Below are 17,058 nucleotides of genomic sequence, written 5' to 3'. Positions count from 1 at the left end.
GCACCCTGAGTCTTGGCGCCTCCCTCCCCCTGCTACACCTCTTCCTCCTCCCGCAGTTGCTTGGCGAAGCCCTGCCGGAGTCCTGCTGCATCCACCACCACGCCGTCGTGCTGCTGGATCTTCATCAACCTCTCCTTCCCCCTTGCTGGATCAAGACGGAGGAGACGTCACGCTGACCGTACGTGTGTTGAACGCGGAGGTGACGTCCGTTTGGGATCAAGATAGGATCACGACGAGAACGACTACCTCAACCCCGTTCTCTTGAATGCTTCTGCACACGATCTACAAGTGGTATGTAGATGCATCTCTCTCTCTCGTTGCCAGATGAACTCATAGATTGATCTTGGTGAACGTAGGAAATTTTTTATTTTATGCAACGTTCCCCAACAGAGCCTTACTAGCATAATGGATAACATTTAATTTCTTATCAACTCTCTGCCCTAGAACAGCACCTACATCATAATCACTAGCATCACACATAATTTCAAACGGTAAATTCCAATCAGGTGGCTGAACAACAGGTGCAGAGACTAATGCTTTCTTAAGTATTTCAAATGCTTCTACACAATCATCATCAAAGACAAATGGTACATCTTTTTGTAATAAATTAGTCAGAGGCCGAGAGATTTTTGAGAAGTCCTTAATGAACCTCCTATAAAATCTGGCGAGACCAAGGAAACTTATTATACCTTTGATGTCCCTTGGACATGGCATCTTTTCAATAGCATCAACCTTAGCTCTATCAACTTCAATACCTCTTTCAAAGACCTTGTGTCCCAAGACAATACCTTCATTAACCATAAAGTGGCACTTTTCCCAATTCAAGACAAGATTAGTTTCTTCACATCTCTGCAAAACTCGATCAAGATTGCTTAAGCAATCATAAAAAGAGGAACCATAGACGGAAAAGTCATCCATGAAAATCTCACAAATCTTTTCGCAAAAGTCAGAGAATATAGCCATCATGCATCTTTGAAAGGCAGTAAGTGCATTACATAAACCAAAAGGCATACGTCTATAAGCAAAAGTACCAAAAGGGCATGTAAAAATAGTCTTTGATTAATCTTTAGCCGACACAGGTATTTGAGAGAAACCAGAATAACCATCTAGAAAGCAATAATGTGTATGTTTACATAATCTTTCTAGCATTTGATCAATAAAAGGTAAGGGGTAATGATCTTTCTTAGTAGCTATATTTAATTTATGGGAATCAATTACCATCCTATAACCCGTTATAATTCTTTGAGGGATCAATTCATCTTTATCATTAGGGACAACTGTAATACCTCCCTTCTTAGGGACACAATGGACAGGACTTACCCACTGACTATCAGCAACGGGATAAATTATACCTGCCTCCAGAAGCTTAAGTATTTCTTTTCTTACCACTTCTTTCATTTTAGGATTCAAACGTCGTTGAGGATCACAAACTGGTTTGGCATCACCTTCCAAATTTATTTTATGTTGACATAGAGTGGGACTAATGCCCTTAAGATCATCCAGAGTATATCCAATAGCAGCACGGTGCTTCTTCAGAATTTTCAATAATCTTTACTCTTCATGCTCTGAAAGGTTAGCACTAATAATGACAGGATATATTTTCTTTTCATCAAGATAAGCATATTTAAGATTATCAGGCAACGGTTTAAGCTCAAATACGGGATCATCCTTGGGTGGAGGGGGATCCCCTAGGATTTTAACTGGCAAATTGTGTTGCAGAATAGGTTCCTGTTTAAAGAAAACTTCATCTATTTCCTTTCTTTCATTCATGAACATATCATTTTCATGGTCTAGCAAATACTGTTCTAAAGGGTCAGTAGGAGGTACAACAATAGAAGTAAGACCAATAATTCCATCCTTACTAGGAGATTCTTCTTCACGATGTTGGTTACTAAATTTAGAGAAATTAAACTCATGAACCATATCATCCAAGCCAACAGTAACAACATTCTTTTTGCAATCTATCGTAGCATTAACAGTACGCAAGAAGGGTCTACCAAATATAATGGGACAAAAGCTATCTTGTGGAGAACCAAGAACAAGAAAATCAGCAGGATATTTGGTTTTCCCACACAAGATTTCAACATCTCTAACAATTCCCATTGGAGATATAGTATCTCTATTTGCAAGTTTAATTGTAACATCAATTTCTTCTAACTCAGCAGGTGTAATCTCATGCATAATTTCTTTGTATAAGTCAATGGGTATAACACTAGCACTAGCACCCATATCACACAAGCCATGATAACAATGATCTCGTATTTTAACAGAAATAACAGGCACGCCTACCACAGGTCTATGTTTATCTTTATCACAAGGTTTAGCAATTCTAGCAGTCTCACCCTGGAATTGAATAACATGCCCATCGATATTATCAGACAAGAGATCTTTAACAATAGAAATATTAGGTTCTACTTTGACTTGTTCAGAAGGTGTATAAGTCCTAATACTGCTTTTACAAACAATAGTTGAAGCTTTAGCATGATCCTTCATTCTAACAGGGAAAGGGGGTTTCTCAACATAAGAAGTAGGAACGATAGGATCATTATAAGTGACAATCTTTTCTTCAACTTTGATAGGTGCAGCCACTTTTACTTCTGTGGGAGGATGATATTTAAACCACTTCTCCTTGGGGAGATCAACATAAGTAGCAAAAGATTCACAGAAAGAAGCTACTATATCAGAGTCAAGTCCATATTTAGTGCTAAACTTATGAAAAATATCGGTATCCATAAAAGATTTAACACAATCAAACTTAGGTGTCATACCTGACTCCTTACCTTCGTCGAGGTCCCAATCTTCAGAGTTGCGTTTAATTCTATCCAATAAATTCCATCCAAATTCAATAGGCTTCATAATAAAAGAGCCATCACAAGAAGTATCGAGCATGGTGCGATTGTTATCAGAAAGCCGAGCATAAAAATTCTGGAGAATTGTCAATTTTGAGAGCTCATGATTGGGGCATGAATATAACATTGATTTAAGCCTCCCCCAATCTTGAGCGATGCTTTCTCCTTCGCGAGGCCAAAAATTATATATATAATTTGTGATCATGATGAACAAGATGCATAGGGTAATACTTTTGATGAAATTCCAATTTCACTCTTTTATAGTTCCATGATCTCGTATCATCACATAGCCTATACCATGTCAATGCGTCTCCCTCCAAAGATAAAGGGAAAGCCTTCTTCTTAACAACATCATCGGGTATACCTGCAAGCTTAAATAGTCCACAAATATCATCCACAAAGCGTAGATGTTCGTCAGGATGCTTTGTTCCATCTCCTGTGAAAGTGTTAGCTAGCAGTTTTTCGATCATACCCGAAGGAATTCCAAAAGGAGTTTCATTTTCAATAGATTCAGTAGGTTCAGTAGGTTGAGGAGCAACTCTTGGCTCAACCGGACGGGGTGAAGATACCCCGAACAAGCCCCTCAAACAATTACTTTCCATAGTAAAAAGTGACAGAAAATTTCAGCACACTAAATAAATTTTTCCTTACCAAATTCCACCTGCCAAAGGCGCTTCACACCCCGGCAACGGCGCTAGAAAAGAGTCTTGATGACCCACAAGTATAGGGGATCTATCGTAGTCCTTTCGATAAGTAAGAGTGTCGAACCCAACGAGGAGCAGAAGGAAATGATAAGCGGTTTTCAGCAAGGTATTCTCTGCAAGTACTGAAATAAGTGGTAACAGATAGTTTTGTGATAGGATAAATTGTAAAGAGCAACAAGTAACAAAAGTAAATAAAGTGCAGCAAGGTGTCCCAATCCTTTTTGTAGCAAAGGACAAGCCTGGACAAACTCTTATAATAGGAAAAGCGCTCCCGAGGACACATGGGAATATCATCAAGCTAGTTTTCATCACGCTCATATGATCGCGTTCGGTACTTTGATAATTTGATATGTGGGTGGACCGGTGCTCTATTGCAAGAATCCGCAACTACAACAAAAGTATTAAGGTAAACCTAACCATAGCATGAAACATGTGGATCCAAATCAGCCCCTTATGAACCAACGCATAAACTAGGGTTTAAGCTTCTGTCACTCTAGCAACCCATCATCTACTTATTACTTCCCAATGCCTTCCTCTAGGCCCAAATAATGGTGAAGTGTTATGTAGTCGACGTTCACATAACACCACTAGAGGTTAGACAACATACATCTTATCAAAATATCAAACGAATACCAAATTCACATGACTACTAACAGCAAGACTTCTCCCTTGTCCTCGGGAACAAACGTAACTACTCACAAAGCATATTCATGTTCATAATCAGAGGGGTAATAATGTGCATATAGGATCTGAACATATGATCTTCCACCAAATAAACCAACTAGCATCAACTACAAAGAGTAATCAACACTACTAGCAACCTACTAGCACCAATCCCGGACTTGGAGACAAGAATTGGATACAAGAGATGAACTAGGGTTTGGAGATGAGATGGTGTTGGTGAAGATGTTGATGGAGATTGCCCTCTCCCGATGAGAGGAGCGTTGGTGATGACGATGGTGATGATTTCCCCCTCCCGGAGGGAAGTGTCCCCGGCAGAACAGCTCTGCCGGAGCCCTAGATTGGTTCCGCCTCGTGGCGGCGGAGTCTCATCCCGAAAGGTTCTCTTCTATTTTTTTCTCATCGAAAGACTTCATATGGGAGAAGATGGACGTCGGAGAGCCACCAGGGGGCCACGAGGTAGGGGGCGCACCCAGGGGGGCGCACCCAGGGGGGCGCCCCCCACCCTCGTGAGCAGGGTGTGGGCCCCCTGGCCTTCATCTTTGGTGACGATTTTTCTTTATTTATTCTAAGGTATTCCGTGGAGTTTCAGGACTTTTGGAGTTGCGCAGAATAGTCCTTCAATATTTGCTCCTTTTCCAGCCCAGAATTCCAGCTGCTGGCATTCTCCCTCTTCATGTAAACCTTGTAAAATAAGAGAGAATAGCCAGAAGTATTGTGACATAACGTGAAATAACAGCCCATAATGCAATAAATATTGACATAAAAGCATGATGCAAAATGGACGTATCACAGACATGACCGAGACAGCTCTCCAGCCAGAAACCAACAGCGGGATCTGGATACCCATGTTGGCTCCCACATGTTCCATGATGATCTCATCGAATGAACCACGATGTCAAGGATACAAGTAATCCCGTATACAATTCCCTTTGTCAATCGGTACGTTACTTGCCCGAGATTCGATCGTCGGTATCCCAATACCTCGTTCAATCTCGTTACCGGCAAGTCACTTTACTCGTACCGTAATGCATGATCCCGTGACCGACCACTTCGTCACATTGAGCTCATTATGATGATGCATTACCGAGTGGGCACAGAGATACCTCTCCGTCATACGGAGTGACAAATCCCAGTCTCGATCCATGTCAACTCAAAAGATACTTTTGGGGATACCTGTAGTATACCTTTATAGTCACCCAGTTACGTTGTGACGTTTGGTACACCCAAAGCACTCCTACGGTATCCGGGAGTTACACGATCTCATGGTCTAAGGAAATGATACTTGACATTGGAAAAGCTCTAGCAAACGAACTACACGATCTTGTGCTATGCTTAGAATTGGGTCTTGTCCATCACATCATTCTCCTAATGATGTGATCCCGTTATCAATGACATCCAATGTCCATAGTCAGGAAACCATGACTATCTGTTGATCAATGAGCTAGTCAACTAGAGACTCACTAGGGACATGTTGTGGTCTATGTATTCACACATGTATTACGATTTTCGGATAACACAATTATAGCATGAATATTAGACAATTATCATGAACAAGGAAATATTATAATAATCATTTTATTATTGCCTCTGGGGCATATTTCCAATACATCTCCTACTGCATGAATTATCTAGGCATCGAGAACCCCGTTGGTCTACCCGCCTTCACCGAGCCTTCGATAGCCGAGATGCGAAATATTATCAGCCCCAACACACTCAAGAAGGTGGTCTCTGAGCAGAACTCGATCCCATTACAGCAGCAGAAGAAGAAGGGACGGAAAAGAAAGACTAACAAGGATGCGAGCCAGCCGGCACCGAGTATGATCCGTGCTTAGGACGGGCCTCCTTCACCTAAGGATATCTTGAGGAGGGTGCATGTGGCGGGTAGGCCGATGCTATCGACTAATCTGCTCAATGCTGCAACCGGTGCTATGCGGAGTCTGCATGACAGTGTTCTTTCTTTGGAGAAGCGGCGTCTCTCCGAGAATGATGTGGCATACCCGGTTTTCGTGGCCAAGGTGCCAGAGGGCAAGGGCTTTGTCGATAGCGTCATCGGGGGTATGATCGTCCTGCGGTTTGCTGACATCTTCGTTATGTTTAACCTTCATCCACTGCACTACACCTTCATTCGGCTATTTTCGCTGAGTATGGAGATGCAGATCATTAGAGACAAGACCCCGGACATCGTGATAGTCAACCCCTTCTACATGCGTGCCAAGATCTTGGGCAGTGCTGGGGACCGGTAAGTCGCGAGTTCATACCTCGAAGGCGTCATTCTGGCAAACCCAGATAAGGATAACTTCCTCGTGCCTTACTTTCCCGAGTAAGTCATCCCCTCACCACCCCGTAACATATGATTTCTTAGATTTTGATCATTCATTTTTTTAACATTCTGTGTTTTGTGCAGTGTCACACATTGCACACTCATCCTCTTAAGCCTGAAATATTCCATGGCCACATATTTCGACTCGGACCGCCAGTCAAAGAAAGACTACATAAATATCAAGAAAGTTCTTGATGAAACTCTTCCCGGCTACGCCAGATCTGGAGGCACCTTCAGCAGGCCAATTCGTAGGTACGGCCAGCACGTGTTCACCCACAATACGATGTCCCCCTGCGTCAAGCAGCCGCCTGGCGGTCAGAAGGATGCCTACTACACCCTCCATCACATGCGGGCGATCATACGGGACCATAATCACCTTCTGCTACCAAATAATCTCAAAGATTGGGTCGCACGCTTGTCGGCAATCCAGGACACGGACATCAGATAAGAATTCTTTCGCATCCAGTCGGAGTTTGCGGAAATCATCCATCAAGATGTCTTTCATACCCTGGGGCAGTTCTACCTCAGATATCAACCGTCCAACAGTGAGATAGAAACAACGCTACAAATGCAGGCTGACAATGACCGCGATTTCATGACCATCACGAAAGATGGCGGCTTCATCCACGTTCCGGTCCCTGAGTCGAGTCGAAAGTAGTGATGCTATGTAGTTATGAAATATCGATTAGCTCATGTTGTAATTAAACTTTAATGAACTTGTATGTCTATTTGGTTTGGACAGTCGTTCAACTTATATGTAATCGATGCTATTTATTAGTAGGACCATGAATCGTGCTATTAATGTGTTGCTTTTCTCTTCCGATCCTTTTGTTGCATACTTATATATTGCTTATGTATTGTCTGTGAATTGCTACTAACATTTTGGCTAGTGCATAGAGATGCCGGCGTATGTCGTGTACAAGGGTAAGGTTTCCGAAGTCTACGATCACTGAGAGGAGTGTCGGAGACAGGTTCACCGTTTCAGCGGTAACAGTTACAAAAGGTACACCACTAGGGCAGAGGCGGAAGCTAGATATGCGCGCTATCTAGCGGGAGAGAGGAGGGAGCATTGGAGGAACCGGATGAAGACCAGTTTCATCGCGATGATGCTCATCGTGATGACCGCAGCTCTCTTCTATGTGATGGTAGTTTAGATGATCGATATCGACTTGTAATGTGAAGACAAACTCGCTACTCGCGGTCTCGAGACTTGTAATGTTCTAACTTTGTTCGGTATTTTGAATTCGAAGACTAATATGATGAATTGTATTCGAAGACTAATCTTCTATTGTATTCGATAAATCTGTTGTTTATATGTTGTGCTGTCTATATTCTGTGCAGCAATATATTTTGTAACTTGTGCAAATATCAGAAAAGAAAAAATAATAATTCCTAAAATTCATATTAGTGGCGCATCGCATAGCACTTTAGTGGCGCACTGCAGTAAACACACTAGTGGCGCATTAGCTAGATGTGCGTCATTAATAACCCAGAGCACAAGGTAAATATGGCCCCCTGGGAGGCATAGTAATGGCGCATCCTTTGACATACTAATGGCGCACTCCCTGATGCGCCACTATTGTCTGGTATACTAATGGTGCACCAGGGATGCGCCATTAGTATTAGTTATTAGTGGCGTGATGCTAGTGACGCACCTGTAGTGCGTCATTAATGGCCAAAACAGGTGCGCCACTAATTAGCCTTTTCCAAGTAGTGTAAAGCCATTGGACGCTCATGGTGTAGTGTTGGTGCACCTAAATAACAGCGTGTGCGTCTTGCACCGCGGATCGATGTGATGCGCAAGCCTTGCGTGCATGACCTGACATGGTAGTGGATGATCCCCACTCAGGTTGGACCCGTTGACCGCTAGGTAGGATGTCTACCTAGCCACTCTGCTAGTAGTAGAGTGAGAGGGACAACACTCCTAGATTTCTATGGATGTCCAGTAGGTACCGTCACGTTGCAGTTGCAGTTGCAGTGGGAGCTATGTAGATGCGTTCTGTAGTGCTCGTTATGTATATGGTTTGCTACCAGCAGACTAAAAGAGAAAAATTTCACAGTGTGCTTAATTTGTGTTAGTATAGCTAGTGACCTAGTGTCACATCTCATATGTTACTCAAAAGAAAGAGCTGCCTCAGGGTCAATGCATGCACACCAACAAAGACAGTGCACCAAGAGACAGTAAATAAGGTTTTCCTTGCAACGAGCAGCCCAATCTATCTGGACAGAGTAATTCGGCATCACATAGCAAGCCTTGAAAGGTTCAACACGGCAACGATCGGGGTAAAACTTTCCCAATCCATCTAAAGGGCCACGAGGTGACAGACACAGTCAATCGGTCATAAATCAGACACAGGCTCATAATAAGCAATGCTAACTTGTAATGACTGCGTTGACGCCGCCGTGTGTGCTTCCGGTCAATGGAACTGTTGAGTGTGTGCGCCTCTAGATTTGCCATGGCTTGCTTCTCTCTCAAGTCTGAACCGCTACGATCCGATCGTATCGAGCGCACATATATCTATCCCATCGATTTATCTCGCTAGCTTGGGCGAATGGAAGCTGGGAAGACGGAGACGGGAACCGTCTACTCAAGGTGCAGTTGCCTGTCCCTGTCGATGGATGACGCTGATGCATATGTATGCATGCGGATGGAGGAGATCACTCGGATCTCGATCTTTACTTGTGCCAATTGCTAGTGTCCGAATGAAGCAAAAGGGTCGCCGGAACTACCCGTACTTGATCCGAGTTTCCTACGCCCGGAAAGGCAACCCCTAGCTTTCGCTCGCTCGCTCCCTGTGTCACCAACTCGATCGATCACCATTCTGGTCTGTGCATGCGCGCGCGCGCGCGAGGCAGGCGAGAATTTTACTATGCCATCTCTGAGAATCTAGGTACGGAGTAGGCGAGTAGCAAACAGGCAGCGCTTTAGTTCTCTGAGGATCCGTCTCGTCGAATTCCCGTCAATGCACGATACGCGCGCGTCCCGCACGTCGTCGACCGGTGTTCCGTTCCGTCCGACGAGCTGTGCGTTCCTCAGGTGGTAAACAGCAATGATGGCCAAGAAGTAACTGCCGAATGCATGATCGTACGTGTTGCTGCTTGCTAGTTGCTACTGTGACAAGTGGCAATCAAGTGTCCTATATCGAGTGGTTGGCCGGCCGCTTTGGCTGATCAGCCATCCGCGTCCAAGGTCCGAACTGAGATGGAGTGGAGGCGGTCGATCAGCGTGGTAAACAGCGCCATGATACGGATATTGGGTGTGTTGTAGGCTTGTAGCTAGTGCTAGGCCAACTAACCTGCTCAATCAAGTCTTTTTCCAATGGAGTGGAGAACACCCGATCGACCGTGTGACTGTGGTCTCTCTCTCTCTGTGCCGGTTGCTACGAGAGGGAAAGAACCTAGCTAGGCAAGGGATGTTGGATAATCCAAACATTCCTACGTGCCACTAGTGTTAAGTTGCGTTTGAGTTTTGTTTATATAGGAAGTGATCAGCGTTGCCGTATAATTAGATTAGAAGAGTCCGGTTAGGATCTGATCACATGCGCTACAGGTTTAGACTAGTCCGTGTCATAATTGGAGTCACCAGTAGCTAGCTAAGTTTGGTTAGGATTTCCTAGCGTTGAGTCCGGTTTGGAATTTATGCTATGTCCGTGTAGGCTTAGGAGAGGTCAAAGGGTCGGTGGTTTATGCTATATATGCACAGCCCCAACGTGAGATTTGTAACACCGCGAGTTGAGAAACAAGAAAATAAAAGGAGAAAAAAGGGCACGACAAAAGCCCTTGGCAATCAGATTTTTGTGCGCGTGTGTTCGTATAATTTGATGTGATCGATCTTGTGGGAGAATTTCCAACAATTGGTATCAGAGCAAGGTCGCGGTGAAGCTGCGCTTGCCCAGGGGTGGCGACCCTGCTAGCGCCTCGGGGCAGGCGATACAGTCGCTGGTGTAGCGACAAGGAGGAACGGGCAATACAGTCGCTGGTGTAGCGACAACGATGAGCGGGCGATATGGTCGCTGGGTGGTGCAGCGACGAGGAGGAGAAGGCAATGTTCGTTCGAGGAGTGACGTACGAGGAGGATCAGGTGATCTTTGCTTGGTGGAGTGACGGCAAGAAGGCTGTCGTCTACAAGGCGTTGGTGATCGTTGATGGTTATGGAGGTGCCAAAGTTGCGACACCGAGAAAATCATCGAGATCATCGTTCGGGGGAGTGAGGAAGAGGCGACAAAGTTGCGAGCTGTCGTCAAGGTGTGCACATGAGTTCTTGTAAGGTGCGTCCAAGAGCTCAGGTGTGTGAATCTTTTGCTGCAGTTGAGATGTGTCACTGGCAGAGGAGAATTGCGAGTGAGACCTGGCGGAAAAAGGAATTCATGCCTTGCGTTTCCGTTCGTGATCAAGGAATTCCGGCGAGTTCATATACGGTAGAGATGAGTTGCACGTATATGGCGAGTTGTGTTGCCGCTGGACAGGAGGTGTCGTTAGATAAGATGTGGCATCGGCGACAATGACAACGGGAAAGTGAAGATGTGGCGGGTAAAAAGATGTGTCTCCCCGTGTGCAAGCACTTGATGTGAAGATGAAAATCAACATGAAGATGGACGCGGACCAGTTAAGTCGAGTTCCTGCATGGGGCTATGTGTTTAGTCGGCATGTAGCACGCTAAGATGTGTCAGCGTGGCTGGTAGTCCGGGTAATCGTTGATTTCAGTCTGCAAGTCGGCATGAAAAAAGAAAAGATGATGGTGAAGTGGTGACCATCATTGCAAAAAGAGAGAGGTTGGGGTCCAGTAAGTCACGTCATTGGAGACAACCGGCGAGACAAGACGAACAGGAGGTCGTCTGCGTGTATTGTTCACGTAAAGAGACGGATGTTTGGATTAGGGGGTGAATGTTGGATAATCCAAACATTCCTACGTGCCACTAGTGTTAAGTTGCGTTTGAGTTTTGTTTATATAGAAAGTGATCAGCGTTGCCATATAATTAGATTAGGAGAGTCCGGTTAGGATCTTGATCACATGCGCTACAGGTTTAGGCTAGTCCGTGTCATAATTGGAGTCACCAGTAGCTAGCTAAGTTTGGTTAGGATTTCCTAGCGTTGAGTCCGGTTTGGAATTTATGCTATGTCCGTGTAGGCTTAGGAGAGGTCAAAGGGTCGGTGGTTTATGCTATATATGCACAGCCCCAACGTGAGATTTGTAACACCGCGAGTTGAGAAACAAGAAAATAAAAGAAGAAAAAAGGGCACGACAAAAGCCCTTGGCAATTAGATTTTTATGCGCGTGTGTTCGTACAATTTGATGTGATCGATCTTGTGAGAGAATTTCCAACAAAGGACCCGAGCTTTGCATTGGCGAGGGAGAAACCGTCGGTGGGCTGCAGCAGCCCGTACCTTGGGACCGTATTGGGTCTAGGGTTTCTTCGGCAGACCACGACCGTTTTGGTTTCTGTCATGCTTTGCTCACTCTCTCGTCCCCCTTCAATAAATTACCATGAAAATCGCCGTCGCTTTTACCACGCCGCCTTCCCTTCCTGCATACACCAATTAACAATCATGTCCCGTGGAAACTAATTTGACTTTTTACGTTCTCACTTTTTCACTGAAAAGGTAAATGCACGCTAAACTACTCGCAGGGGCACCGGCCAGAACGGTGTTCGACCGGCTCCCTCGAGTAGCGTAGCTTGATTCCTAAACTAGGCTTTGACATCGTCGCTGAATATTCTTATCCACCAGCGCAACTCCCTCTCTAGGTATTGTCCCGTAGTGATTCTGGTCAGCAAAGTCAGTTTGGTGCAAATACTTGGTCGTTTGACCAAATATTCGCTCATGTGTGTAAGACCATCTCAAAAAACTACACGCAGGTTAAATACCACATCGACACGGTTTCTTTTTACCCCTGTGCAGGCGTGAGTCTTTCATGTGTGAAGAGCACATCAAGAGCAGATATCTTAGTACATCTCTAGCCGAAACTTTATAATTTAGCCCCTTATATGCCTCCTCAAACTTAAACTCTTTAAATTTGAGGAGTTAAAAAAAGTGGTTCCTTTTTTTTGCGGTAGAAAAAAAGTGGTTCCTAACTGAACTCCTAAATTTAACTGTCTAACATTTTTTCCACACAAATGTAAACATAGGTAGCACAATTTGATTTAAACTACATTGCATAACACAAATTTAAACTAGTCATTTCAGCAAAATAAAAACTAAAACAAATGATATTCTTCCTTCGCAAGCGTCTCCCAATCCATGTCATCGCCAGACCCGGAGCTGGAGTCACGAGCAAAGGGCGATGAACTCCCTACCAGATGGCCTGGCCTCCTCGGCACCTTTCTTGTACAGCTCGAGGACCCTAAGATCCTCAACGACGAGCTCTGGATGATTCCAGGGGAGCTCGGCCTTGTATGCCTCATCGATCCGCTCCAAGGCCTCCCGATTCTCCTGCACATCACGGTGAAGGACTACTTGGGGGTCGATGGTGACGAACTATGGAACTATTGCTCTGAGGGGGAAGTTTATCTTCGCCCGGCTACCGTGGAGGAGGGCCGCCTGCATGTCGTAGGCCCTCACCGGTTGCCACCTACTTTACCAACTGGAAGGAGTCGATCCAGTACCGGCGGCCCGTGTCCCGGTCTATTATCTCAGAAACCCACGTCCCCCACGACCGTTGTCGCACGCCATGGTACTTCTTCTTCGGCGGTGCCAGAAGGGCGGGGCTCATGGGTGTGTGCTCGGGGTGGCTGCGTGCTTCGAAACGTCGGCTGCAACTCCTGATCTGCAGCCGAGCTGGGAGAGCGACGGGCATGGGGGAAGCAAAATATTATCCCGAGAACGAGCTGTAATTGAGTACATATAAGTGGTGGCTGACGCGAGGAGTAGATTTTTTTTAGGAGTTAAAGCGCATAATGGATCGGCTCAGTCCGGTTTAACTCCTCAAACCGAGTTTTTTTGGGAGTTAACCGGTTTGGCGATATCTGCTAGAGATGCTCTTAGTGACGGTAAATTATAATAGACCATTGTCCACATGTGTGCTCCCTACTCCCTAGCTAGTGTTTCTACATATCATTGTGTTGTGTGGAGCCACACTCGCAGTTCATATAGAGTACACGGCATTAGGGTATCCTAAAGATAACGTAAGATAAGAAATCCTATAGCAATGGGCCAATATATACTAACATTATCCTCGTATGTCCCAAACCAACCGTCCTCAAAGAAATAATATCTTAGCAAGTATATGTGTTACTATCTTCTATTTATATATGGAAACAAAATCTCATCAGCATGTAATCTTCATCTTGGTACTTTAGTAGCTAGACAGTTAAGAACTTAAGCAGTCATTTCTCATCTAAAACAAAAGGGTAACGCCACCCAAACCACTGAACCAGACAAATGCCACCAAACTCACATTGCTGAAAATGGTAGGCCAGTGAATACATGAAGTAGTTAACTCATACTCCCTCCATCCAGAAATACTTGTCATCAAAATGAATAAAAGGGGATGTATCTAGATGTATTTTAGTTCTAAATACATCCTTTTTTGTCCATTTTGATGACAAGTATTTTCGGACGGAGGGAGTAGAAAGGATTAATTTTCCCGAACAGGAACTATGAATGATGATTAACATCGCATTACGCGTGCAGTACACGTGCTCTGACGTACTAGTTTACCTAACCCCTTCCCTTTAAATAGCAGCACCACATCTCGTTTCGACTTCAGACATGCACTCATCTCTCGTGATACCTACAACACGAACGCACACGTACAGCGCACGCCATGGTGAGGGAAACCACCGAAGCGCACGGCGGCGAGGTGACCATCATGTCGGCGACGACGGTGGCGCCGGCGCTGCCGCTGCAGGAGCACCGCCTGCCGCTGTCTAACCTGGACCTCCTCCTGCCGCCCATCGACGTCGGCGTCTTCTTCTGCTACCTCCACCCGGCGCCCACCGCGGCTGCGCTCAAGGAGGCGCTCGCCAAAGTGCTGGTGGCGTACTACCCGCTCGCGGGAGAGGTTGTGGCCAACGGTGACGGCGAGCCGGAGCTGCTGTGCACCTGCCGCGGCGTCGACTTCACCGAGGCAAGCGCCGGCGACACCGAGCTGCGGGAGCTCCGGTTGGGCATCGTGGACGAGGGCATCGACAAGCTTGTTCCCTCCAAGAAGGCCGGCGTCATGTCTGTTCAGGTAGTACTATAATCATCATTGTAGAATCATTAACTCCAAAAAAAAGTAATACACAGGTCCACGTGAAAAACAGGTGAAGATAAGCCCAACATGGAGCAGGTCTTTTTTTTTGCGGGGGTAAAAGGAGTTTATATACATGGAGCAGGTCATTCACCGGATCATTCACGCGTTAGGCGGCCTAGGGCACCACCGTGGCAGCCTAGTATGGACAAGATGATGAGATGCACTCATATGAAATTCCAATATAAATCCAAAAAAAGATGCTCTCATATGAGAAATTATAGACAAGATAATAAGATGCCCTAAAGATACTTTTTCCAACCATAATAAGATGTTATTTTGTTCAGTTTTATTAAGTTTCAATAGTCTGAGACTTTGTTATGTTCATGTGTCGATGCTATACTTTTTGGATCTTGCATGGAGATTTGTACAATTTTATTTTAGTTTTCTTTTTTCTTTTTATATACTTTACACTGAACAAAGACTTGATAAAGCCTCGTAGGACTGAGACACTGAGACCCAGTCACATCCTCTTTTGTTATCTAGCCTAGAGATATACTTATATCCATATCTTTTACTGATCCCGTTGCGTGCTACATGCACGCATCTACAGGTCACAAAGTTTAAGTGCGGCGGCGCCGTCGTCGGCTGCACTTTCGACCACCGGGTCTGCGACGCCTACTCCTTCAACATGTTCCTCGTCGCATGGGGCGCCGCAGCCCGTGGTGGCTTCGTACCACCGGCCCCGACCTTCCGCCGCTCCCTAGTGTCCCCGCGCGACCCATCCCTGCCCTGATCGACCGCCTTTTCTCGCCTCTGAGCTCAGCGCCGCCACCCCCTCCGGCCACCGTTGCCGCCACCGCTGTCAACCGCATCTACCATATAGCCACGGCCGACGTCGCGGCGCTGCAGTCCACGGCCGGGCCAGGGCGCACGAAGCTTGAGGCATTCACGGCCCACCTGTGGCAACTCTGCTCTAAGGCGGCCTCAGCGCATCAGCATCTGTGCTGCATGGGCATGGTCGTGGACGGGCGCGCCCGCATGTCACCGGACGGCGCCATGAAGGCCTACTTCGGTAACGTGCTGACCATAACTTACGGTGTCACCAGCACGGACGACCTTCGTCGTCGCATGGCGCTCGCCGACGTGGCAGATGACGTCCACCGGTGGGTGCGTGAGGCCGCGACGGATGAGCACTTCCGGGGGCTCATCGACTGGGTGGAGGCGCTACGGCCCAAACCGGCCGCGGCCAGGGCGTACCTAGGCGGCACCGGCGGCAACAAGGCGACGGCGTGCATCGTGTCGTCGGGGATGAGTTTCCCAGTCCGGGAGATTAACTTTGGGACGGGCCTGCCGGCGTTCGCGTCGTACCACTTCCCGTGGCCCGCCGGCGCGGCTTACGTGATGCCGATGCCGAGCGCGCGCGGGGACGGCGAGTGGGTGGTGTACGTGCATGCGGCGCCGGAGCTGGTGAAGGTGATAGAGGAGGAGCCGACCGTTTTCAAAGTTCTGGAGAACAGCTATGTGTTCGGATGAAGGACAGTTGTGGTGCCTGTTATTTATATTTTGTGTATGTACGTATGTACGTATTGTAAATTTGTAACACCACCAACTAGATCGTTGCTGGTATATATATATGTGCGTGTGTGTAAAAGTTGTTGCTCTACAAGGCCTTTTGTGTGTAAAAATAGTGCAAGAACGTGTGCTTGCTAATTAAATACCCCCTTTGTCTCATAATGTAAAACGTTTTTTTTACACTGGTGTAGTGTTTAAAAAATGTCTTACATTATAGGACGTATGGAGTATTTAAGTGTTATCTGTTTTGACACACTATAGCTAGCTAGTTAACTTGCTCCATCAGATGTGATAATAAGGACTGATAAAATAGAGGATTTGGTCAGAGAGGGACATGTGATCGCTCATGAGTGTCATCTGTATTCGCTCACCATTTAGTTAATTAGCTTGTTCCTTCGGATGGGATCGATCATCAGTCGATATATAATATCGGGTGATAAAATAGCGGATTTGGTCAGAAATGGAAGTATGATTGCTTATAAAGTGTCACCTGCTTTTGGTTCATTAGCTATTTAGGTCGAAAATGTTTTAAAGACCATGGTTCAGCCGAACCTATGCTCGACACCATTGATCTTTGAACACTGTTCATGAGGATCCGTGCATGGTTGATTAAAAATCATGGTGGAAGCTATTTGCATGTTAAACAATGCATGAAGCGAAGTGTTGGACGGAGTTGGCATGCATGGCACGGATCCACATGTATACAATTGTTGAATGGTACACGTGGACTATACGTTCGACTGAACCATGGTTCTT

General features: G+C 45.8%; 1 pseudogene; it reads left to right on the top strand.

Annotated features, from left to right (window-relative positions):
* Positions 1–14,282: 14,282 nt before the first annotated feature.
* Positions 14,283–16,573, top strand: LOC119365428 (annotated as a pseudogene).
* Positions 16,574–17,058: the final 485 nt, after the last annotated feature.

This window comes from Triticum dicoccoides, chromosome 2B (genome assembly GCF_002162155.2).
Source record: "Triticum dicoccoides isolate Atlit2015 ecotype Zavitan chromosome 2B, WEW_v2.0, whole genome shotgun sequence".
NCBI lineage: Eukaryota > Viridiplantae > Streptophyta > Magnoliopsida > Poales > Poaceae > Triticum > Triticum dicoccoides.
This window is presented reverse-complemented; position numbering and strand designations above follow the sequence as displayed.